The following is a 25,071-nucleotide window of genomic DNA, read 5'->3' as shown; positions in this document are numbered from 1 at the left end:
GTGCTGTGAAGAAAATGGAGCTGGTCTTGTTTCTCCCTCTCAGAGCAATGAGGAGATACTTCCCAGAAAAGCAGCTCAAAGACAAAAGCCACTTGTGATGCCTGTATTGCACCCTTCCCTTTTTTGTCTTATATGACTTTGGAAAAAATCACACCTTTGCTGAATCTTTTTTTCTCTTTGGAATGTGAGGCCAATAATTCCAAGTCCCCAGTATGGAATTTTTTGAAAGTCAGGTTGTCCAACAGCTACACAATCTAGCCCAGGTTTAGCATATGCTCAATAAGCTCACTGTCCAGTCTCCGGCCTGTTCCCATGGCAGACATCACCAATCTATGGAGATCTTGCCTCAGACTCAGTCTAACTCCAGGCAGACCCAATCAATCCATCAGAGCAGGCACTACTAGACTAGCCCTTGACCTTTACACAGATGAGATTATGAAAATCTAAGAAGATATTAGCTTTCTTTGCTCCTTGGTACAATCAAAAGATGTAGAGACTGAACTGCATACAAAAGGAAGAGGCTGATATATGGTGGTGTGTATCACATCCGAGCTCGTCTTTCAACAGCCACATCCCTGTTCTGTACACATCCATACCCACCAATGGCAGCACAGGGCTTTCCAGTTGGGGCACTCAACGACCTGCAAGGCTGGACATGGTGACCTAGCACCTTCCTCAGAACCACACAAGCAACCCTCCCTGAGCTTTCATCACAGAGGCAGCACTGTACAGACTTTGGAGTTAGGCAAACTCGAGTTTAAATCTTGACTTCCCTGAGCTCTTTAAACGTTAGTTTCATCCTGTGGAAAATGGAGAAAATGATAGTGTTCAGCTGGCAGAGTGAGCACTAAGTGAGCTGATACTTCCAAAGCCCAGCACGGAGCTCTGGATAAATGGCATGTATTATTGTTGTTGTTGTTATCTATTTAAATAAGTATACCACCTACCACCTACCCTGAAGACAAGAAAACACAAATGTGGCTGACACATAGTAGATACTCAATAAATGTTATTCTTTTCCTTCTGCAGCCCTCTCCAGTCCTGCCTAGCCAAAGATTGTGAGGAAAGGAAATGAGAGGATGCACAGTTTAAGAAAATTGGAGGGTGGGGGGTGGTGGCTCACGCCTGTAATCCCAGCACTTTGGGAGGCCAAGGTGGGCAGATCACAAGGTCAGGAGATTGAGACCATCCTAGCTAACACGGCAAAACCCCGTCTCTACTAAAAATACAAAAAATTAGCCGGGCGTGGTGGCAGGCACCTGTAGTCCCAGCTACTGGGGAGGCTGAGGCAGGAGAATGGCGTCAACCCGGGAGGCGGAGCTTGCAGTGAGCCGAGATGGCGCCACTGCCCTCCAGCCTGGGCGACAGAGTGAGATTCCGTCTCAAAAAAAAAAAAAAAAAAAAAAAAATTGGAGAAAGGAGAAAGAACAGAGTCAATTCTGGATGGTAGATCTGAGAGAAAAGAACCTACTCCTACTGCCCAAGTTGAAACGCTTCCATCCAAGAGGGTGCGTCTCACGTTTCACCAGTGAGGGTTCCCTGTGAGTGCATTCCTTTGCCATGGAGTCCGTCTACTGCAAGAGAGCTTCAGCCAGTACCATCGCTGGAACAACCACGCATATGGCCTGCTAAATAACGCAGGGCACTTGTCCTTTCAGATGGAGGTTTAGAAGAAGGCTGATATGATTTTGCATGTTACTCCAACAGAGAGAGCCAGGAAGGAAGATGGAATCACGAGGGCTTGTCACTAGTAAAAAAAAAAAAAAAAAAAAAAAAAAAAAAAAAAAATGCACACACACATTCAATAAACAAGAAAATTATTTAAATAAGCAGTCCCCAGGAAAGAAATACAAAAGCCAATTTTATTCATAAAACATCTGATTTACTGCATTCTAGCTAAAAGCAGCTTTTAACGCAAGCCTCTGAGATTCTATTTATTATTCAACAAAATATTCAAGATTATTTAATAAAGGTATCTTTAATACTAATATGGCAGCAAGAGCTAATATATGTAAAATAATTATTATGAAAAGTATTATCAATATTTTGGGGAAATAATGTACATGTATAATGAATGAATTTTGCCCCTGGGTTTATGCTTATATCTTGGCCCGATTTTGCGTGGAGAAATTCTGCATTATAATGAAAGGCAAAATGATCACACGTTATAACTGCGAGTTTTTTATCACTGCTTAGAAGAATCCTAAAACTGTCACCTAAACAGGAAAATATATATATATTCCATATAAGTGTGCATATGGCGAGTTTATAATTTTCTGAGTGCTGGAAAACACTCGAACACCCAACTGCTTTCAAAATGACAATTATTGGCCTCAAAGAAATAAATAAAAAAATTTTGATAGCCAACTATCCCAAAAAAAATGCTAAATTCTAAGCAAATGAAAGTTTGTGCAGATCTATTTTTCTGTTTAAAGACTCTTGAAGTCGAAGTTCTCAGACATTTCTCAAACGGCATACACAAACTAAATCAAATAAAGAACTATTTTTATTTTCCTGAGCCAATGAGGAATTTTCAAAATTTAAAAGAAGCTCTTTCCCCAGGTTTACCCCCACCCTAAACTTACAGAGTGAAAAATCAAATTCTTTTCAACAAATATATCAGCATTGCTCCTTGTGCCAAAGCCTGTGATAATACAAAGAAAAATTAAGGAGGATTCCTCCCCCTTTAAAGCATAGAATCATAAAATAGAATGTGAAATAACTCAGCAACAGTAATCTATTCTCTTATTTTAGAGATATGGAAACTGGGACTTAAACATAGCAAACTCATTCAAGTCTACATTTCCTTATATCTAATGCAGGGAACTTTCTAGAACCTCCCACTTCTGCCCACCAACTTTACCAGGGCAACCAAAGAAAATTCAGTGTCCACTGATGATGTCAACTATGTCCACATAAAATCTGCATATCTTCCATTGAGGCAGGTCTGAGGCACTTTGGGGACCCAGCTGAAGTTACCCTTTGCCATGCTTAGCTTAGACCCCAGTTTGAACAACAACTCAATTGACCATTATCTGGCACCTACTATGCACAAAGCATGATGCTAGTCACACTCAACATCCTCCGTTCCTCTCGACTGAATTTTCAGGAGTGAAGGTTCCCACCTAAAATGATTCCCAAGATAAGACAGGCATGTTCAGCATCATCTAAAGAAAACAAAAGTTTCCAAACATTTGCAAGCTCTGGAATTTATGTGTAAGAACTAATGTTTGAGAGGGTTTTTTGTTTTTGTTAAATGACTACACTATAAATCTCACAAACTGCATAAATCAGACTTGACTCCAGCCCCACAAGTAAGGCTGGGACCGATTTATGGTGAGGCATGAGAGAAGAACAGTGTGTTTTATTTACCACCTGACATTTACACACAGAGGAGCCTTGTGGGGGTTGGCCTGTGAGGGCTGGGAAGTAATCCACAAGGTTACAATAAATCCACCTGTGAATGGCAACCCACCTTGGGTTAAAAACTTGGTCTCAAATAACCTCAAAGTAATTCTATCTGGTGGAAGATTCTTTATCCTGATCAGGGATAATGTCGAATTGGAAGTCCAATGTGACAACCGCCATGCCTTTCTTAGCTTTAAACATTGCTGATTTATTATTATTATTATTGCTATTACTAGCATTAGCATTAGAGAGCATACGTTATGGGTTTTCTCCACCTTCACTGTTGGTACTTGGAGATTTGAGGTCAGTATGAAATGTTTTCAGGGACGTCTTATGAACTTCGAAATTACGAAAATTTGTCCTGAAGAGTTATTTGAAAATGTGAAAATGTGTCTTCAAGAGTCTCTAGTCATTAAAGCCCTCTCAATGAATCTTGTCATGGGGATTAACCAAATATTTAATGAGCGTCTATTATGTGGCAGGTACGTCACCTCATGGAGGGGACAGAAAATAAATAAATAAATAATAGATCAGAAAACAAGAAGTGATACAGAGGAAAATTAAGCAGAGTGATGGGGATGCTTTAGTAGACAGGGTGGTCAGGAAATGTCTCTGTGGTAAGGTGGCATTTAATTACAGACCTGAGTGGAGTGAAGGAAGAAGTCATGCAGACAAGACAGTAAGAACATTGAAGGCAGTCGGGTGCCGTGGCTCACGCCTGTAATCCCAGCACTTTGGGAGGCTGAGTCGGGCAGATCACGAGGTCAGGAGATTGAGACCATCCTGGCTAACACGGTGAAACCCTGTCTCTACTAAAAATACAAATATTAGCCAGGTGTGGTGGCAGGCCCCTGTAGTCCCAGCTACTCAGGACTCTGAGGCAGGAGAATGACATGAACCTGGGAGGCAGAGCTTGCAGTGAGCCGAGATCGTGCCACTGCACTCCAGCCTGGGCGACAGAGTGAGACTCCGTCTCGGAAAAAAAAAAAAAAAAAAAAAGGCAGGAGAACAGCCAGGGCAAAGGCTGGAGGTGGGAAGAAGATTGATGTCTTTAAGAAACACTAGGGAGATGGGAGTGGATGGAGTGGAATGAGTGAGAGAGAGTCATATGACACAAGATCAGATAGGAAACCAGGAGCCAGATCCCATAAAGCAGGGGTGTCCAATCTTTTGGCTTCCCTGGTCTATTGGTCCATTCTCACACACTACCTGAGACTAGGTAATTTATAAAGGAAAGAGGTTTAATTGACTCACAATTCTGCATAGCTTGGGAGGCCTCAGGAAACTTACAATCACGGCAGAAGATGAAGGGTAAGCAAGGTACATCTTACATGGCAGGAAGAGAGAGAAAAAGGGCAAGTGTCAGACACTTACCAAACAACCAGATCTCTTGAAAATTCACGCACTATCACAAGAACAGCAAAGGGGAAATTTACCCCTATGATGCAATGATGTCCCACCAAGTCCCTCCCCTGACACATGGGGATTATAATTCAAGATGAGATTTGGGTGGGGACAGAGCCAAACCATATCACCTGGGCCACATTGGAAGAAGGATTGTCTTGGGCCATGCATAAAATACACTAATACTAATGATAGCTGATGAGCTATTAAAAAATGCATAAATTTTATAATCCTTTAGGAAAGTTTACAAATTTGTGTTGGGCCACATTCAAAACCATCCTGGGCCACATGGAGCCCACAGGCTGTGGGTTGGACAAGCTTGATATAAAGCCTTGCAAGCCTTGGGAGGGGATTTAGGAAGCGTAAGAAGGTTGAGCCAAGGAGGAACAAGTTGTGATCTATGTTTGGAAGGCCTCACTGTCTTCATGGAGGATAGTATTGGGAGGCAAGGATAGAAGCTAGGAGACCAGTTAACATACTATTGCAATAGTCCAAGCCAGAGTTAATAGCAATGGATGACAAATCCCTCACTCACTCTACTTTAATCTCAACTCACTCTGCACACCCCCATGTGAATGTCTTACTAACCATTGAACCTATTTTAAGAAAGACAAAAATCACAGTTAAACCTAGAGCCTGGGAGCTCTGGATAATTTGGAAAAAGTGCAGTTTCTGAAAAGTTGTAAGTCCAGAGGATATAAATAAGTCCTTTCGTTTTTGAGACATGTCAAGGATAGTGCAATTGCTTTCATCATGTGATCCATTCACTAGGATAAGGTGCATCCTACAATGATAGAATTCCTTCCAATAATTTACCTAAGGCCAATTTGATGCCCAGTAGTTCTAGCTTCTGGGGAAAAGTCCACTCTAAGCCTATTTACCAATGTGTCAAGAAAATAGTACCAGAGACCTCATTGGACTTAATTAAAGCCAAACTAGACTTCATAGAAAGAAGGGGAAAGAGCGTACCAGAGAGAAGGAGAGAGGCTGGGGGCTGCTCTGCCATATTCTTTTCCAGCAAATTGGTTTCTGGCTATGTGAGCATATTGGGAAGAACACTTAGGAGTGATTATAACAGAGGAAGGTTGTGGGGGGTGCACCAGCAAGACAGTGAAGAATGGGGCCAAATGGGAGGGAATGGACAAATTAATGATTAAGGAAGATTTTTTTCTTCTAGGAGTCGTGTCCAGCCTGGCCTCCCAGATTTGAGCAATCTTTCACTGTCAAGAGAGGCTGGGAGATTGATTCAATTAAGATTAGCAGAGCTGGAAAAATGGCATGGGTTAGTTTTGATTAGTATTGTCTTCTCTCTCATCTCTTGGTGGTGGTGGCCTGAACACAGGTGGAGTTTGGCTCTATCAGGTCACAGGGAAGGCAAGGCCGACTTCCAGAGTGGGGTTCGTGGACCAGGCTCTGGGCTGGAAGGGTGGCATTTCCCTGGTATTTTCTTCTGAGGTCTCTTCCATTTGTCCTTCCTGGGTATGATTTTCTTATAATTAGCTACTTCTTCTGAAGAAACGCTAAGGGGGTGGGGAAAGTCTGATATATGGGGTCAGTGCTGAGTATAATTCCTTGGAGCAAATAAATGTAATTGGAGGTCTCATTAATTCCGAGGCCATGCCCAGATGCCCTCTGTGATCCACTGGAAGGGTGGGAGAACTTTCCTGGAGAGGTGAGCATGGCTCAAACAAAGAGGGACCAGCAGCCCCGGCATCTGCTGGCGGAGAATCTCACAAGGCTTGAGGTCCCAGGGTGAAGAGAAGGGAGGGAATAAATCACTCTTGCCTCATCCCACTGCTGCACCAAGCACCCGAGCTGTTGATTTCTGCCCAGTGAGTCTTTGCATCTGAGAGCAGCCGGCAGATGCTTAAAATAAATGCGCCTTGCAATTTACCACCACCTCTAAATTCATATTCAGACACTGTTTCTGGATAAGTTTAATGAAAGTGGTACTTTCTGCAAGGTCCCTGGTGGCATTAGTTCACATTACAAAATCATTATACATAATTTGACACTATTGTGCACCGTTCGCTTAGAAAAAGAGCTTGTTTTACAGCTCTGGGGACAGAGGTCCCTCCAGATAAGGTTGGGCTTACGAGAGAGTGAGAGGGGAAAGAAATACCTCCCTCTGGTTAGTAATGAGAACTTTGATGTTCAATGTGGTGACTCCCTTACACTCATCAAGACAGATATTTAGTCCAAGGAGAAAAAAAAAAAAAATACCAAGTTACTCTCTTAAAAGGCAAACGCAGACCTGTAATCCTAGCACTTTGGGAGGCCAAGGCGGGCGGATGACGACGTCAGGAGATCGAGACCATCCTGGCTAACACGGTGAAACCCCATCTCTACTAAAAATACAAAAAATTAGCCAGGTGTGGTGGCGGGCACCTGTAGTCCCAGCTACTCGGGAGGCTGAGGCAGGAGAATGGCGTGAACCCGGGAGGCAGAGCTTGCAGTGAGCCGAGATCGCGCCACTGCGCTCCAGGCTGGGCAACTGAGGGAGACTCAGTCTCAAAAAAAAAAGAAAAAGAAAAGCAACCACGGACCATGCACTGAGTCTTAATACTTTTAAAAGCAAATATTTAATCTTCATGTTAAAGGCCACTCCCAACACCACCACCCCAATTGATTTTTGGCTCGATGACATCCTGTTCCTGGTGGCTTGGCACAACTTGCCACATGCAGCCCGCAAAGGGCTGGAATTTGTGGGGTCTGTACAAGTGAAGCCTTACCAAGTTGTCAGAAGCTAAAATATTTCCATGCTAGTCGGTAAATACATTAGCCCCTCAGTGTCCATGCCCACTGCCTGGACACCCTACTCTTCCTAGGATCTCCAGATGACCCTATACCTAATGCCCAGCACTCTAGGGACAGGCAAGCTGACATGGACTGAACTGTGTCCACCTCAAGATATGGATGTTGAAACCCTGACCTCCAATATGACCAGATATAGCACTGTTAGGGAGATAATTAAATGAGGTCAAAAGGGTGGGGTCATATGTAAATGGGTCCTATTGGGACACCAACAAGACTGGTGGTCTTATAACATGAGGAAGACTAACTAGATTGTGTACTTTCTCTCTTTCCACCCACCTATAGAGAAAAGGCAGGCAGGATAGCGAAATTATCAGAGTTCTAGAAAAGTGGTGTTGACTACAGAGAGGTGAGTGGGTGGGAAAGAGAAACCCTGGAGTGGGAAGCCCAATTTTTGTTATCGTTTTTGTTTTTGTTTTTGTTTGAGATGGAGTCTGGCTCGGTCACCCAGGATGGAGTGCAGTGGTGCGATCTTGGCTCACTGCAACCTCCACCTCCCAGGTTCAAGTGATTCTCCGACTTCAGCCTCCTGAGTAGCTGGGATTGCAGGCACCCACCATTCCACCTAGCTAATTTTTTTGTAGTTTTAGTAAAGATGGGGTTTCACCATGTTGGCCAGGCTGGTCTCGAACTCCTAACCTCAAGTGATCTGCCTGCTTTGGCCTCCCAGAGTGTTGGGATTACAGGCATGAGACACTGCGCCTGGCCTAGGAATCCCAGTCTTTGAGAGGCTGCCATATGAGGACACAGCAAGAAGGCACCATCTACAAGAGGAGAAAAAAGACCTCAACAGAAATCAACCCTGCTAGCACCTTGATCTCTGGCTTCCAGCCTCCAGCACTGTGAGAAAATAAATTTCTGTGTTTGAAGCCTCCATGGTCTATAGTATTTCAAAATGGTAGCCCGAGCTGTTCTGATGGTTTGGCTCGCACGCCTTGTACCAATCGATCAGTACTTTCCTTATCACCTGCTGGCACCTTTTCCTATAAAAAGAGCTCACCCACTTCCCTCTAGCTAACTTCCAGAGGTGACTGTTTCAAAATCAAAATCAGTTCACAATGATCTACCCATGTGAACTTTTGGTCCTCTCTCTTCCTTGAACCTTTGGCCAATCAGTCAGTCACCCAGCACCCTGGTGCTCACTTCCTCTTGGTGTCTAGAACCTGTCCCTCCTCTCTAACCACACAGATGCCCCCTTGGCTCAGAGAGTGATAGCTGTCACCCAGACTACCCTGTCAGCCTCCTAAAGATTGCCTTTCTGCCCCAGGCTTTCTCCTTCCCATCCACTCACCTCTCTGCAGTCAACACATCTTTCCTAGAACTCTCTGATCATTTCACCACTCTGCTTGAAAATCCTCCATCACCCTTGCGATGAAACCTGACCCTATGTGCAAGGTCCCACATGGTCAAAACTTGGTCTCCCAGCTTTCACACATGCTGTTCCTTGTGCCTAAAACTATCCTTCCAAGCCCTTCCCCTGGCCAGCTCTTAGCCTCCCGGTGGGGGAATTACCTGCACAGATCTGGTAGGTTGTCATTCTGACATCCCTGAACATTTCTGCTGCTGGGGAACTCAGCTCTTCATGTGGAATCTCGTCTCATTGGGATAGCTCTTTTTGTGGGCAAGTCTGATAACTGGTCTGAAAACTGCCTCCCTGTAAACTCTCCTCACTGATTTTCCTCATTCCTTCTCCTTGTCCCCCAACTCTCCTTCCTTCCATCTGGACTTTTAGATTTCCTTACTTCTATGGGAGCTGAAACATTATTCTTATTCACTGATGCATTCAGTGACTGCACTGCCTAACACATAGTAGGTGCCAAGTAAATATGTGTTGAATAAATGAATAAAGGAATATTGAAAATTGACTATTAAAGTTATTATAGAAGAGGCCTTAGGGAGTTCAACTTCTTCATTTTACAGAAGACCAAACTAGGGCTTAGGCAAGGAAAGGGAATGGCCCAAGGTCACACAGCAAGAAAGTGGCCAGACTAGGTCAGAATCTATAGATCTTCATCCCTCTGATAGGACCAAGAGCAAACTGGCAAGCTCAGTCCATTTTCAGATTATCCCAAGCAGGAAATCGATTGGTCCTTTTCCCAAAGGCATCACTGGGATAATGCAAACTTAAGCAAATGTCCATGCCAGGTTCCATCCCCATTTATTCAAGGGAGTAGGATGCAAGATTGATAAGATTTTAAACGGTGTCGTGTTCTGGGCATTCATAACTTGGACTAGAGTGCAGGAAATCCTGTTTGTCTCACAGAGGGAGACAAATTTGCTCTGGAAAATTCCCGGAGGGAAGGAGGACATCGTGGGGAATCTCCATCTACATAGGCAAGTCTGGCCTCACTCAGGCAGGAGAAAGAAGGCCCAGGGTGGTTCCTTAACATTCCAGAAGTTTCCTGGGTAAATCAGTGTGGGGTGGATTAGGCATTTCACGTGGCACAGAAGCCCCAGGCTCCCAACCACCAGAGAATGGCTCCACCCCAAAATGCCTCCCTCTCTCCATCCTTGAGGCCCCACCTCCTACAATGAGGAGGAAGAAAGGTTGCATCCAGAGATTCAAAGGAAATCACACACTCCCCAACCAAGAAAGAGGGAGGAGGGAGATTCCAAGAGACTCAGAGAGGGAACGATAGTGTCTAAGAGACAGTTGGACACACAGACTCTAAATAACCCAACAAAGAGATAGAAAGTGAGACCGAATCTCAATGGCTCTAAATGTAAAATTAAAGAGGAAAAATTAATTCCAAAAGAACCTTGAACAGGGCAGGGTGCAGTGGCTTATGCCTGTAATCCAAGCACTTTGAGAGGCCAAGGTGGGCAGACGGCTTGAGTCCAGGAGTTTGAGACCTGCCTGGGCGACAGAGAGAGACCCCATCTCTACAAAAAAGAAAGAAAGAAAGAATCTTGAACGAAAGAAAAACAACATAAGAGTACATATTATTTCTCTCTCTTTCTTCCTCTTTTTCTTTCTTTTATTTTCTCTTTTATCTTTCTGAACCAGAGGGCAGACTTCATAAGGACCACAGATGAGGAGAGGTGTTCAGCTCTTTAAAGGAATGGTTTTAACTGCAGAGATAAAACAGCAGATGATAATAGTCATGATGCCTGATGTTTATTGAGCGTTTATGATATAAGTTCTGTTGTAAGTTCCTTGCATAGATTTTCTCATTTAACCCTTGTGACCCTAAGCAGTGGGCACTCTGATTATTCCTCTAGTACAGATAAGGACACAGAGGTTCAGAGAACTCATCTTCTGCACAGGGTCCCAGAGCTAGTCCTGCGTGGAGCCAGAATCTCTCCCAGTCCCTAGAGCCCTTCCTTCTAACCCTAAATGGAACTTGGGGCTACAACCTCGGGAATCTCCAGCCATCTCAGCTTGGGCTCCCCCTTCTGTGTTAGTCTATTCTTGCATCACTGTGAAGAAATACCTGAGGCTGGATAATTTATAAAGAAAAGAGGTTTAATTGGCTCACAGTTCTGCAGGCTGTACCGGAAGCATAACAGCATCGGCTCGGCTTCTGGTGAGGACCTCAGGAAGCTTCTGATCAGATAGAAGGCAAAGGGAGGGCAGGTGGTGTCACATGGCAAGAGCAGGAGCAAGAAAGAGAGAGGAAGGAGGTGCCACACACTTTTAAACAACTAGACGTTGTGTGAGCTAAATGAGTGCGAACTCAGACGTTACCCCAAGGAGACCACCAAGCCATTCATGAGGGATCTGCCCCCATGACCCAATACCTCCCACCAGACCCCGCCTCTAACACTGGGGATCACATTTCAACATGAAATTTGAAGGGGACAAACGTCCAAACCATATCACCCCCATTTATGCCTACATTTACAGTTTACAGTGCCTTTTCTCACTGATGTCCCAAATTGGGAGCTCCATTTGGAAGACCAAGAGGATCCTTGGTCCTTATCTGTCCTTATCCAACCAGTAGGCTAGCTCAAAAGGATTTCAAGCTGTTCTCATGCCATGCGATATGGAGGATCCTACACTTTTATTCAAAAGCCCCCCTATAGGCAGAGGGGAGGGAACAGTAGCTCCGGGAGATCTTGGGGGTCGTGGAAAGAGCCCAATGGCATACAGAGCAAATGTCAAACTTCCATCAAGTCTCATTTTTAATCTGAAAAATTCACGGGGGTTTTGTATTCTACCGCAAAATATGTTGCTAAGAAAACAGAAAAATAATGTTTGTAATTACTTGCCCTGGAATGAAACAGACAATCTCAAAACATGACCCATGTGTCTCCTGGCTTTATCCTAAGGCAGAGAAGAGCCCAGTTTGAGCAACTCAAAACTAGTCCAAGCCCCATCCAGCCTTACTGTTTTTCAGCTGAGAAGCCTGAGGCACAGAGAGGTAAAGTGTTTTGTCCAAGGCTGCACAGCAGGATAGGATCTAGGACCCACACCTGCTGAAGCCTAATCTAGGATCCCTATGCCGCATGGGACACAATGGTTGAAGGCACAGGCAGTAGAGCTGTCACGAATCCCAGCAGGGCCACCGAGCTGCACAATTGCAGGAGATGTCACTCACAAGTTAATAGATGTGTTCCGCGCCCCTTGGGGTTGGGCGGTGCCTGCATGCCATCCACACCCCCCTTCTTTGCACTTCAGTTTTCACAGTGTTAATTCTTATAAAACAGGAATGATAACAGTATCGATGCCATTGGCATGAGGATTAAGTGAGATACTGCATGTGCCTAGCACACAGTAGACTCAAGACAACGAAATTTTTAATGCTACCATCATATTTACTTAAGAAAAAAAACACCCCTTCTCTTTCCATGGTTCCTTTCCAAGTCAGGCCACGTGGGGGAAGTTTAACAAGAGTGCCTTTTCTAGCTATATATCATGCTAACCTACCTCCATGGGTTGGTGTGAAGCTTAACTAAGTTAACACCTGCAAAAAGTCTGGAACAAGGCCTGGTACAAAATGAGTGTTCAGGCCAGGTACAGTGGCTCATGCCTGTCATCACAGCACTTTGGGAGGTCAGGGAAGGAGGATTGCTGGAGGCCAGAGTTCAAGACCAGCCTGAGCAACATAGTGAGATACCATCTCTACAAAAATTCTTTTTAAAAATTAGCTGGACGTGGTAGCACATGCCTGTAGTCCCAGCTACTCAGGAGGCTAAGGTGGGAGTTGGAGGTTGCGGTGAGTGGTGATTGGGCCACTGCACTCCAGCCTGAGTGACAGAGGGAGACCCTGTCTCTAAATAAATAAATAAAATGAATGTTCCGTAAGAGCTGCCTCTTTCATTATAGGGAGCTATATACTTACATATATGCATGATTACTATTTTATTTTATTTCATTTTTTTGAGACAGTCTTGCTCTGTCACCCAGGCTGGAGTGCCATGGCATGATCTCGACTCACTGCAACCTCTGCCTCCTGGGTTCAAGAGATTCTCCTGTCTCAGCCTCCCGAGTAGCTGAGATTACAGGCATGCGCCACTATGCCCATCTAATTTTTGTATTTTTAGTAGAGACTGAATTTCACCACTTTGGCCAGGCTGGTCTCCATCTCCTGACCTCAAGTGATCCACTGCCTCAGCCTCCCAAAGTGCTGGGATTGCAGGTGTGAGCCACTGTGCCCAGCCATGATGAGTCTTTAATCCAATAAGCATTTCTATATCTATGAATAACTTTCACCTCCTTGTATAAAGCCTTATCTTGCCAACCTTCACTTCCCGAAATGTGAATTGGGTTGTTGCTCCTGGTGGATCTCATTTAAGAATGGAGGAACGAGCAGTAGGAAGATGACACCAGTAGATCAGTTCTTTCTGATGTCACAGGGGAGACACTTCTTAATCCAGACCAAGCTGACTTTTCCCCCCAGATCAGCTCAAACCCCCTCTCCTTGAAGGCATGGCAAAGGCAGGCTCCCAGAGCCTTCTGGCTCCATTCAAAATCCCCTTTTCAGAGCTTTGGCAGTTTTATGGCCTTTAATGACCCCCTATTGTACCCTGATTGCCAATCAGGGCACACGTAATGACCAAGCAGCATCACTTAGCCCTTATTCCGATGACAATGGCCAGAGCGGCCAGCTTGCTGTTTTGACATGAGCCGGGTCACAGGGAAAGTTTTCGGGCGGGTGACTTAAAGAGGCCGGACCAGCCAGCACCCTCAACTCCTCAGTGGCTGGGACTTGCACAAAAGAATGAACTCTGAACTTTTCCTTTGACGGATGGAGGTCATTAAAACCACGGTGGGGGTGCCTTCAAAGGCAGGTGTAGACCAGGCCGTCCCTCAGAGCGCCTAATAAAGAGAGAACAGGCGATTGTGTGGGATTCAGAGGAGGGGAACTTCTGAGAGATTCACTCAAGTGGTTCAAAGAAATCAATGGGCTGCCCCAGCCGATTGACAGGGGCCAGAAGTGCCGTGGCCGTCTCTCTGCCACCCATTGAATGGGTGGCTGCTCCAATTGTTCCCAAATAGGGGCTACCACAATAAATGCTTTGGGTTCTTTCATAGATACCCTGGGCCGTGGGGCTTTAGACCAACAAGAGAATCTGCAAAAAGCTTCACCACCGACTCCCATTTTAAATTCCATCCATTTTAATAAAGTGCCAAGAGACCTCCAAGCAGCTTAAAATATTAAAGGTTTCTTTTAAACATCTGGAAGATAACATCTAATTACTAGATAGTGCTCCAGGTTATTAATATGTAATCAGAGCTAATCCCACTCAACACAAACAGCAAACAAAAGCACTATCCTAGAAGTAACATCTTTGCAGAATGTGAAGCTCCAGTGCAAAAGAAGAGAGCCCCCAACGTAGCTTCCAGACAACACAGCCACCCCCCGCCCCGCGAGCCCCCATTCCCACCACAGCACAACCAGCTGGGACCACATGCTGCCCCTGGAGGGGCAAAGCCAGAAATGTTGACCTCCTGGCAGTCAGCAGGACAAGTCAGCGAAATAGATTGACTGCAAATAACTTGAGTCATCGAAGTTCAACCATGAAGGGAAATGAAAGCTTGGGGAATTTCACCTCCCTCTTCTGTTTTTTTCAAAAGGTGTTTTTGCTTTTCACAAAAGGGTCAGGAATTTTGATCCCAAAGGTCTGAGCGGGAATATAAATGGATTTGGATAAGCTGGAAGCCGGGTCTGGGGGGAGTGGTGTGCTGAATGCATCATTAGGATCACTTGCTCGGCACATTACACACGCAGGCACGCAGGAGACGGAATTCGGCACTCCTCTCCCGCCAGGGCGATGGTTATTAAGGGTAATGCGATCGGATGAGAAGGCGGCGAATGGGCAACCACAAAGCCCAGAGGAAGCAGCTGTGGAGACAAATAAGTGAAGGTCCCACCTCCCTGAAACGTACCCACAAGACAGAGCCACATCCTCTGCATTGTCCAAGGACAAATCATCGCGGGTTCCCGGGCAGTTGGTGGTGTCAGCGGGGCTGAAGGCAAAAGTGATGACTTGCAGACCTCCAGAAGGGGCACCGCAAACGCCTGATCTGGGGCAAGTCCACTTTAACCCTTCCCTGCCTCCTTCTCCCACAAGGAAATGGAGGCAATGGAGCAGTGCCATCATCACTGAGCCACATAAAGAAATAAAGAGGCCACGAGGAATCATAAGGATTTTCCCTCTCTCCAGATCCCCAAGGAAAATGTTCTGACTCATTCTCATGATTCACTGCAGTGTCACAAATATCTCTTGAGCATCTACAAGCGGGGTCCTGGGTGCTGGCGTGATGGGGTAAGCAAGACAGACAGCCCCCATCTTCACTGGGAAGGTGGAAATTAAACAGATAATGAATATTTTGAAAGATGCTACAAAGGGAACATGAGAGTGCTCTGAGGACCTAAAACAGAAAGATCTGCTCCACAGTCCAGTAGGTCAGGAAAAGCCACGTCCTGGGAGCCTGGGAGGCAAAGAGGGTGCAGATCTCAGTAGAAGTGGTTCTTGCAGCAGAAGGGACACATGGAAAGGCCCAGTGACAAGAGGGATATGGTTTGGACTTACCCAACAAGGATAAGATGCCCAGGATAGAGTACCAAATGGCAGCACCTAGAACACTGCATGTAGATGCTCAAGAGATGTTTGTGGCTGGGCATGGTGGCTCACGCCTGTAATCTCAGCACTTTGGGAGGCCAAGACTGGTGGATCACCTGAGGTCAGGAGTTCGAGACTAGCCTGGCCAACATGGCAAAACCTCATCTCTACTAAAAATACAAAAATTAGCCAGGCATGGTGGCAGGCGCCTGTAATCCCAGTTACTCAGGAGACTGAGGAAGGAGAATCACTTGAACCCAGGAAGCGGAGGTTGCAATGAGCAAAGATGGCGCCGTTGCACCCCAACCTAGGCAACAAGAGTAAAACTCCTTCTCAAAAAAAAAAAAAGATGTTTGTAACACTGCAGTGGATCACAAGAATGAGTCAGACCATTTTCCTTGGGGATCTGGAGAAGGGGAAAGTCCATATTCTTCCTCGTGGGCTTTTCATTCTTTCCTTTATGTGACCAGGACAGGGGAGCAAGGAGTGTCCATCCCAGCTGCCTCAGTTCCCTTGCATAACTGGGGTTGGGGAGGCACCCAGGGCAGGGAATGGAGGGACAGGCTACTACGTAATGGTGGATTTGGGACTTTGCTGCAGAGCCACCTTAAAAGAAGTACAATGGGCTGGGCACAGCGGCTCATGCCTGTAATCACAGCACTTTTAGGAGGCCGAGGCGGGTGGATCACAGGGTCAGGAGTTCGAGACCAGCCTGGCCAACATGGCAAAACCCTGTCTCTCCTAAAAATACATAAATTAGCTGGGTGTGGTGGCAGGCACCTGAAATCCCAGCAACTCAGGAGAATCTCTTGAACCCGGGAGGCAGAGGTTGCAGTGAGCCAAGATCGTGCCATTGCATTCCAGCCTGGGTAACAAGAGCAAGACTCCATCTCAAAAAAAAAAAAAAAGTACAATAACAACAACTTGAGAAGCAAACCAGTTTGTCTAGCAGATTCAACCCTGTCAGGGGTTGGGGCAGAAATATCTGGAAGTATCTAGAAATATCTGGAAGATGGAGGTCTGTCCAATTCCTGAGACTGAGGAAAAGCACTGAAGAACAACTTCAGTCATGAGCTCATCAGATGCCGCCTCCTCGGATCTGCAGAGCAGAGGGATGTGACAATCAAACCTTGCTGTCACAGCACTCAGTTTCGGGATGGCCTACAACTAGTTCCTCTAACCATCTATTCCTAAGCAATTTTGTGTATTGAAAGGTAAAAGTAACATTTGATAACATCGTCGTTATTATTATGAGATGGTTATTATACTCTCATAATTATTAACAATCCTAGCATTTTCTCACCATTTACCATGGGTCAGGCACAGGGCCACAATGTAAGCCTCTAATGCTCATAACAACAGAACAGGAGATACGTGTTATACTATAACTATTTTATAGATGAGAAAACTGAGGCTCAAAGGGCTACTTGATCAAACTAATCCAGTTTAGAAAGACAGATCTGGAATCTATATCCAGGTAGTCTGGTTCCAAGAATTTTTTCTTTTATTTTATTTTCTTATAAAGATATGGGATCTTGCTCTGTCACCCAGGCTGGAGTGCAGTGGCAAGATCCTAGCTTACTGCAGCCTCAAACTCCTGGGCTCAAGGGATCCTCCTGCCTCAGCCTCCAGAGTAGCTGGGACTACCGGCGTGTATCACCACCTCCAGCTAATTTTTGTATTTTTTTGTAGGTCTTGCTCTTCTGTCCAGGCTGGTCCTGAACTCTTGGGCTCAAGAGATCCTCCTGCCTCAGCCTCTAGAATAACTGGAACTACAGGTGTGCACTACCACTCCCATTAATTTATTTTTAATTCTCATGGAGGCTGGGTCTTGCTGTGTTGCCCAGGCTGATCTGGAATTGCTGGGCTCAAGCAGTCCTCCCACCTCAGCCTCCCAAAGTGCTGGGATTACAGGCGTGAGCCACCACACCCAGTCCGGAAATCCTTTCTTTTAACCACTACACTACTCTACCTTTTTCCTACAAGATAGTAAATAAGAGAGATTCTGCTCTTTCCACATCCCCCTGAACTCTGATGTCTGTTTGGATCAAGACGGAGAAATGTGGTTTACCAAGAGACTCTGCAAATATGGGGCCTCTTTCTGAGCCACATGGGGTGAGCAGCCTCCAGGTCACAGGACACTGCTGCCGGCATCTGGAAGGGCCACTCTGTGCGAACGTGCTCAGGGCAGCCCTGCGTTTTTTACAGGAAACATCTCAGTTAAATATGCAAGCGTGTTTAATTGCAGGGGCTCAGGCAACTTGTTTATCTTCCTTAAACACTGCCAGGGTGGCTCTCGTTTGTTATCTGGGGTGTGAAATGGAGGCTGACAACAATTAATACCTCCTCCCAGGCAGCTCGGCGGCGCTCTGACGGGAAGCTGTGTACTTCCGAGCAGGCGGCTGAGGAGGTGGCGGGCCGAGCCGTCACTCAGGATCCGAGGGGGGAAGAGTGACAGCGGCAGCTGACCGCCCCTCCCGCCGCCTCCTGAGAGGCCCCCATGATAAAGCATCCTGCTTTGTGGTGTAATCAACTTGCCATACATGCATTACCTCCTAATGAGCGCCGTGTTTAAACAAGTGTATAGAACACATCTGTCCGGGCCTTGGGACTCGAGGCTGTGTGACCAATTTCAGCATCTGAAAGTTAAATTAATGGTAAAGGGTTTAATTGTGAGTAAACAATACCACATTAAGGAGCAGTAAACACAGCAGTGGGGACCCACCGATCCGCTCTGCCATCACAGATGCGGCCGCCTCCATGTGACCGTTAATAGTCCCCACCGCCTGGACGTTCTGACAGTGCCCTGAAGCCCATTTGTCATCTAAATGGTCCGTCCCTTTCTCAAACATCATTTTGGCCCAGAGTCCATTCATGGGGCCTGCCGGGTGTTCCTGGGAAGATGGGCAGAAAATCCCAAGGCAAGTGGGAAAAGCCTGGTAAAGTTCCAGCTTCTCCATGGAGGTGCGGGAGGGGGGCGAGGGGGACACATATTCCCTGATATCCAGGCAACCAGAGTCGGTCCATAGGAGTGAGTCTGCCTTAGACTCTAGGCTTCAATGGCAATGATTCCAAAACCTGGTTTTAAAACACCCTAGGGTGTCGCCAACGAACAAAGGCTGCCTCAAAACCAAATTAAGTTCCCTTTAATTAAAGATCATAACATACCCCACAGAACACTCTGTCACGGCAGGGGAAGGAAGAGGCTGTCACATAAAATAAATAGGGTTCCGCAACTCACAAAAATTAAGCATCTCACAGCGAGAGCTCTGCACTTTGCTGATTTGTGAACAGCCATCCTCATTGCCACCTTGGAAACCGCTTGTGAGAGGCAGAGTGACGATAAAAGAGAGAGTGGGTTTCTTCCCATAGGAGCCAGGCACAGGTCTTTTCCGTCACTGGCCAGGTTGGAAGCCATCTCCATGGACCAGGCCCTCAAATAGGGAGTTCTAGTCCAATCACAGGAGCATGGGCTGTGCCTTCCTAACAGGGGCTGGCCTGTCCCTCTGCATTTGTAACTGTCCCCATCTCAGAGGGCCTGTATCTCAGCCACAGAGAACATTCCTCTTGTTTCCCTTCCTTGTAATCTGGGCAAAGGGGGTGTGCCATGCGGCCCAGCCTGTCGCAGTAGAACACTGAACTGGGGGCTGCTGGGATTGAAGCCTCAGCTATGAACAGAGCAGCCCTGTGCCTGCTCTCAGTGCACGGTTCCTGGAGACCCCCTGAGATAGAGCATTGATCATGGCCAAGATCAAGCATGGAAGGTTCCAGCCTTCAGGCTTCTCTCTCTTTTTCTCTCTGTCATCCTTTAAATGTAGACTGATGTGGTTTCAAAGACAAAATAGTCTCAGGATTACACACCTAGACTCGAGTTAGAATCCAATCCTGGCTCTACCACTTTCACCTGTTTGAGCCTCAGTGTGTTCATCTGTGAAGTGAGTACATGTCAAAGGCTTTGAACAGTGTGCGGCCCAGGGTAAACACTCACTAAATGTCAGAAGCTATTATGACTTGGGCATGGTGGCTCACATCTGTAATCCCACCACTGTGGGAGGCCATGGAGGGAGGATTGCCTGAAGTCAGGAGTTTGGGACCAGCCTGGGTAACATAGCAAGACCCCATCGCTATAAAAAAAAAAAAAAAAATTCAGCCAGGCGTGGTGGTTCACGCCTGTAATCCCAGCACTTTGGGAGGTGGGTGAATCACAAGGTCAGGAGATCAAGACCATCCTGGCCAACATGGTGAAACCCCATCTCTACTAAAAATACAAAAAAATTAACTGGGCCTGATGACACATGCCTGTAGTCCCAGCTACTTGGGAGGCTGAGGCAGGAGAATTGCTTGAACCCAGGAGGCAGAGGTTGCAGTGAGCCAAGATCGTGCCACTGCACTCCAGCCTGGTGACAGAGTAAAACTCTGTCTCTAAAAATGAAAATAAAATTCAATTAAAAAATTAAAATAAAATGAGAACATATTTTGATGGGCATGTGATGGATTCCCCCCCAATCCCCTGCTTTTTTTCTTTTTTTTTTTTTTTTTTTTTGAGATGGAGTCTTGCTCTGTGGCCCACGCTGGAATTCAGGGGCATGATCTTGCTCACTGCAACGTCTGCCTCCAGGGCTCAAATGATTCTCCCACCTCAGCCTCCCGAGTAACTGGGATTACAGGCACGCACCACCATGCTCAGCTAATTATTATTATTATTATTATTATTAATAGAGACAGAGTTTCACTGTGTTGGCCAGGCTGTTCTCAAACTCCTAACCTCGAATGATCCACCTGCCTCAGCCTCCCAAAGTGCTGGGATTGCAGGCGTGAGCCACCACGCCCGGCCTGGAGGCCCCTTTTGATAACACCTAATCAAACTGACTTGTAGGAACAGCTCGAGGAAAAGTGGGACCACTTTTGCATCTGTCTCACCCCAAGGTTGCTGAGTTCGGCCAGGGCATGGATAGAGATTTTTCTCTGCACTTCCAGGTCCACTTATCTCAGAAGCCAAGTGAATACAGCAGCCCCAGGCCCTTGGAATACTGGCTGCTTGACAAGAAGGTAGATTCAACATCGCTGCTGCTGGTTATAGGGAGATCATGCACAACTGTTCAGAGCTTCAGGTCTCCGTTCCCACCAGGAGGCTCAGTATATTCCCACCTCACGAAACTAGCTAACTGCCAGCACCAGCTCTCTAGCTCCGAGTCAACTTTTCAGTGCTACATTTCTTAGAAAGTTTTCCCAACACATTGGCTGCTTTTGTATGTCCAAAATACAGGTAAGCTTGAATTTCCATTCCTCTTGCCAATGAGTTTTTTACTAACCCTAAGTGGTTTTCTACATTTGGGCTGGGCAAATCAGTCTGCCTCTCAGAGACTCCAGAATTTCTAAATAGGAAGGGCCTAGTGGTAACAAACTCATAGAAAGAGGCTGCTAGGGGACCTGTCTAGATCTGTGTGGCAAGCCCAAATCCAACTTTGATTTTTTTTAGGCGGGTAGAGGTGGGAGTGGGTTTGGGAGAGAAAGATGTCAGTGACTGGGATTGCCAAAGAAGCCTCTTGTTTCTCCTTCCTCTTCTAGGCCACCAGTTAGTGCCAATAGACAGAAGGTCTGGTTTCTTCAAAAGAAACACAAGAAATTGTTTCCTGGTTTTGCCACAGAGATTGGGTCACAGAGTGCCACCTAAATGGTATTACCCTATTTGTGGTTTGATACAATCGTCTCTTGGTTTGAAATTTATTCGTGGTATGACTTGTGTCTCCCCTCGTTCCATCGCTGACACCCAAGTCCATGAGATGACAACTCAGGCTGAGATGTCCCATGTGTCACAAAGGAGTCCTTCAGTATTTCCAGGAGTAGTTGGAACCAGCACTCCCTCCCCTACCTGGACCTGGCACCTTCTCTACTCTTGTCAGTTCTACACTAATCACAGGAAGAAGGTGGAATTAGTCCAAGCTGGGTTTTCAGAAATAACTTGTAGACATGCAATAGATGTTTATAACCCTCAGAAGCGGAAGGAAATTTGGAAACCCTCTCTTCGGTGATTTTTTTTCTAATGATTGTCTCTGCCACGAAATTCTAACTTCGAATGAAATCTTTGGCAGGAGCCCAGGGCTGTTCTGTCAAGGTTCAGCTGCAGGACCAGAGCCCCTTCCACCTAAACCCCACTCCTATCCTGATGCTTCCTGAGGCACATCTGCTGTGGTTTCTCACCAGAGAACAGTCTGCAAAATCACTGCACCTTGTCCAACTCCATTTTCCAACTGAGAAGACTTGGCCCAGAGAAGTGCACAAACTTAAGGGAAGTAACATAGCAATCAGACAGAAAGACATCCCCAAATATACCTACTATGGTCCTGGGAGAAAATAGAGACTCATCCCCAAATATCATCATCCTCATCATTCTCTGTAGCCCAATCAAATGATGCTTCAGGCCTGAGATTTTATCCAATGAACACTCTGTACATCTTTTTTTTTTTTTTTTTTTTTTTGAGACGGAGTCTCGCTCTACCGCCCAGGCTGGAGTGCAGTGGCCGGGTCTCAGCTCACTGCAAGCTCCGCCTCCCGGGTTTACGCCATTCTCCTGCCTCAGCCTCCCGAGCAGTTGGGACTACAGGCGCCTGCCACCGCGCCCGGCTAGTTTTTTGTATTTTTTTAGTAGAGACGGGGTTTCACCGTGTTAGCCAGGATGGTCTCGATCTCCTGACCTCGTGATCCGCCCGTCTCGGCCTCCCAAAGTGCTGGGACTACAGGCTTGAGCCACCGCGCCCGGCCCACTCTGTACATCTTTAAAAGAGATATGTATTTGTCTTCTTCTCCCTTCCTTTTTAAAAAAAAAAAAAAAAACACAGGCCCCAGATCCAGTCATTCTAAATAGGAAGGAAAAACATAATCCATTGAGGAAATGGATGCTGTTTCTCTCCCTCCTCTGTGACTTCAGTTTGCCTTTAAAGCCCATTTTCACCATTTATTGATTTTAGTTTTCTACTTGTCTATGAATGACAACTTGAATTAAGACAACATAAGCTGAAAAGCCACTAGGCAGTGCTAAATGGACAAGCCGCACTTCGTGGCAGAATGTTTCATGACCGTGCCGCCTTCTGCTTAGCCCCATTCTCTGGAGGGGCTGTGGGCAGACCGACCCCCGCCTGGCCGCCTGGCATGGGGACTGGTTGCGTCAGATCAGAGCTCTGAGATAAGGGTGAGCCAGGCCATGATCATCACCACTGCGAGCCTCAAAGCCTCTTTACTGACCTGGAGGAGATCTGTGTATCGAAGGGGGCCAAGTCGTTCAACAGCACTTCCAGACGAGGCCAAAGATCTGTCTCTACTTCAGCCTCCACTGGCAGAAAACTAAGCCTATTTGCTCTAGGCCCTTCAGACTCACTCTTGGAGAAAGAAAACTCACCGAGTCAGCCCTTACGTGACTCCACTCTCCTCTCTTCCAAACCTCCTTGCTTTGGACAAATATTTGACAGAAAAATGCCCTTTTACGATGTCTTAAAAGTTAAAAAAAAAAAGGATGCATCTTATCCTTTAATCTGTATTGTAAATAAAAAATATTAACACAAACCCTTTAACCCAGAAATTCTACTTTTACAAATCCATCTTAAGAACGTAATCAGGTAAGTACCTCATGTTTCTATCAGGACATTTATTGCAGCGCTCTTTCTAATAGACAAAAGTAGAAACCACCTAAACACCAAGCAAGAAGGGATTGGCAAATACAGTAAATCTAGTCAATTCAATATTATTCAGTCATTTAAAGTGATGATGCCAAACAATACTTATTCACATGGCAAGATGTTTACAATGTACGTTACTATGTAAATAAGAAAAATAAGAAATAATACACGTAGCTCCCTTCTTAAATTTTTTAAAATTTTCCTGGATATCTTTCTATTGTTATTTGCATAAGAAAAAGAATAAAAATTGAGGTAGGCCAAAATGTGAAGATTTGGTAATGTTTCACCCTTTTTTTTTTCTTGAGACCAGGTCTCACTCTGTCATCCAGGCTAACTTGCAGTGGCACAAACTGATCTCGGCTCACTGCAACCTTTGCCTCCTGGGCTCAAGTGATCCTGCTGCCTCAGCCTCCCAAATAGCTGGGACCATAGGCTCAAACCACCACACGCAGCTAATTTTTTGTATTTTTTGTAGAGACAGGATTTTACCATGTTGCCCTGGCTGGTCTTGAACTCCCGGCTCAAACAATCTGCCACCTAGGTTTCCCAAAGTGCTAGGATTACAGGCGTGAGCCATGCGCCCAGCCTTCAATCTTTTCTGACTGATTTCTGAATGTAGTGATTTATAATCAGGAAAAAAATGATAATGTGATTTTCATGGTGGGTAGGTGGAGTTGGGCGAGCCAAAAACATGACCTTGAATAGTGCTCCGAGCTGTCCAAGGTCACCCCAAGAGCATTCCCGTTGGGCCATGCTGGGACCTGCTTCCTCTCCATCAGCAGCAATACAGCCTGTGCAAGGCGTTGCCTACATCCTCATTACTTCCAACACCCAGTGGCAGGTTCTGTACAAGCTGCGCTTATTTAGAAAGCCCACTCTTACACTAACTACTGGAAGCAGAAAGTTGATGAGCATTTTTTCTTTTGACCAAATGGGCAGAAAAGACAAAGACCCAGGAAAGGAGGTGAAAAGAGAGAGAGAGTTTGACCCGACATCACACCATGCACCAAGAGCCAAGCTCATCCCAATGGCTTCCTCGCATTCCCAAAATCAGACACTCCTGCCTGAGAGTCACATTCCCAAAACCAGAGACTCCTGCCTGAGAGTCAAACCCATGAAAGACCTCTGCCATTTAAGAAGCTCCTGATCTCTTTAGGCCAGGAGTTTGAGACCAGTCTTGGCAACATAGGGAGACCCCATCTATACAAAAAAATTCAAATATTAGCTGAATGTGGCAGCACGTTCCTATAGTCCTAGCTACTCATGAGGCTGAGGCGAGAGTGCTTAAGCCCAGGGTTCAAGGCTGCAGTGAGCTACGATTGTGTCTCTGTGCTTCAGCTTGGGTGACAGAGCAAGACCCTGTCTAAATTAAAATATAAAACAAATAAAATTAAAGGTATAAAGGTGTTCCTGAGAAAATAGTTCTAACCCACTCTGGGGTCATGGACAAATTTGAGAATCTAATGGAAACTCTAACCCTCTCCCGAAAAATACATGTAAACATAATTGTGTACACATTTCAAGGGGATTATGGGTGGTGCATGGTCCTGAGTGATCACAGGCCGGGAACTCATGGGGAGCTCCACTCCCTGGGGTAGGAGGGTGCAGGTCTCCATTTTCAGCCCAGCCCCAGCCTCGGGTTTTGATAAGGGCTTCTCTCCACTCTTCATCCACTCCCATACTCATCACCAAGTTCCAAACTCCTTGAAGACAGGACACAGAGACTCCCTGGAGCAGCCCATGGGATGGGGAGATGGGGGAG

At 45.9% G+C, this 25,071-nt stretch overlaps 1 long non-coding RNA gene across 1 annotated transcript; it reads left to right on the top strand.

The window, feature by feature from the left end:
• The first annotated feature begins 18,399 nt into the window (after nt 1–18,399).
• LOC139359880 (uncharacterized) lies at nt 18,400–23,188 on the top strand. Its single transcript, XR_011616471.1, has 3 exons — nt 18,400–18,557; nt 20,614–20,902; nt 21,205–23,188. It is a non-coding gene; the product is annotated as an uncharacterized lncRNA (long non-coding RNA).
• Nucleotides 23,189–25,071: the final 1,883 nt, after the last annotated feature.

The sequence above is a fragment of the Macaca nemestrina genome, chromosome 18 (genome assembly GCF_043159975.1).
Source record: "Macaca nemestrina isolate mMacNem1 chromosome 18, mMacNem.hap1, whole genome shotgun sequence".
Classification (NCBI taxonomy): Eukaryota; Metazoa; Chordata; class Mammalia; order Primates; family Cercopithecidae; genus Macaca; species Macaca nemestrina.
Note: the sequence above shows the minus strand (reverse complement) of the source record. Positions and strands in the feature narration are given on the sequence as shown.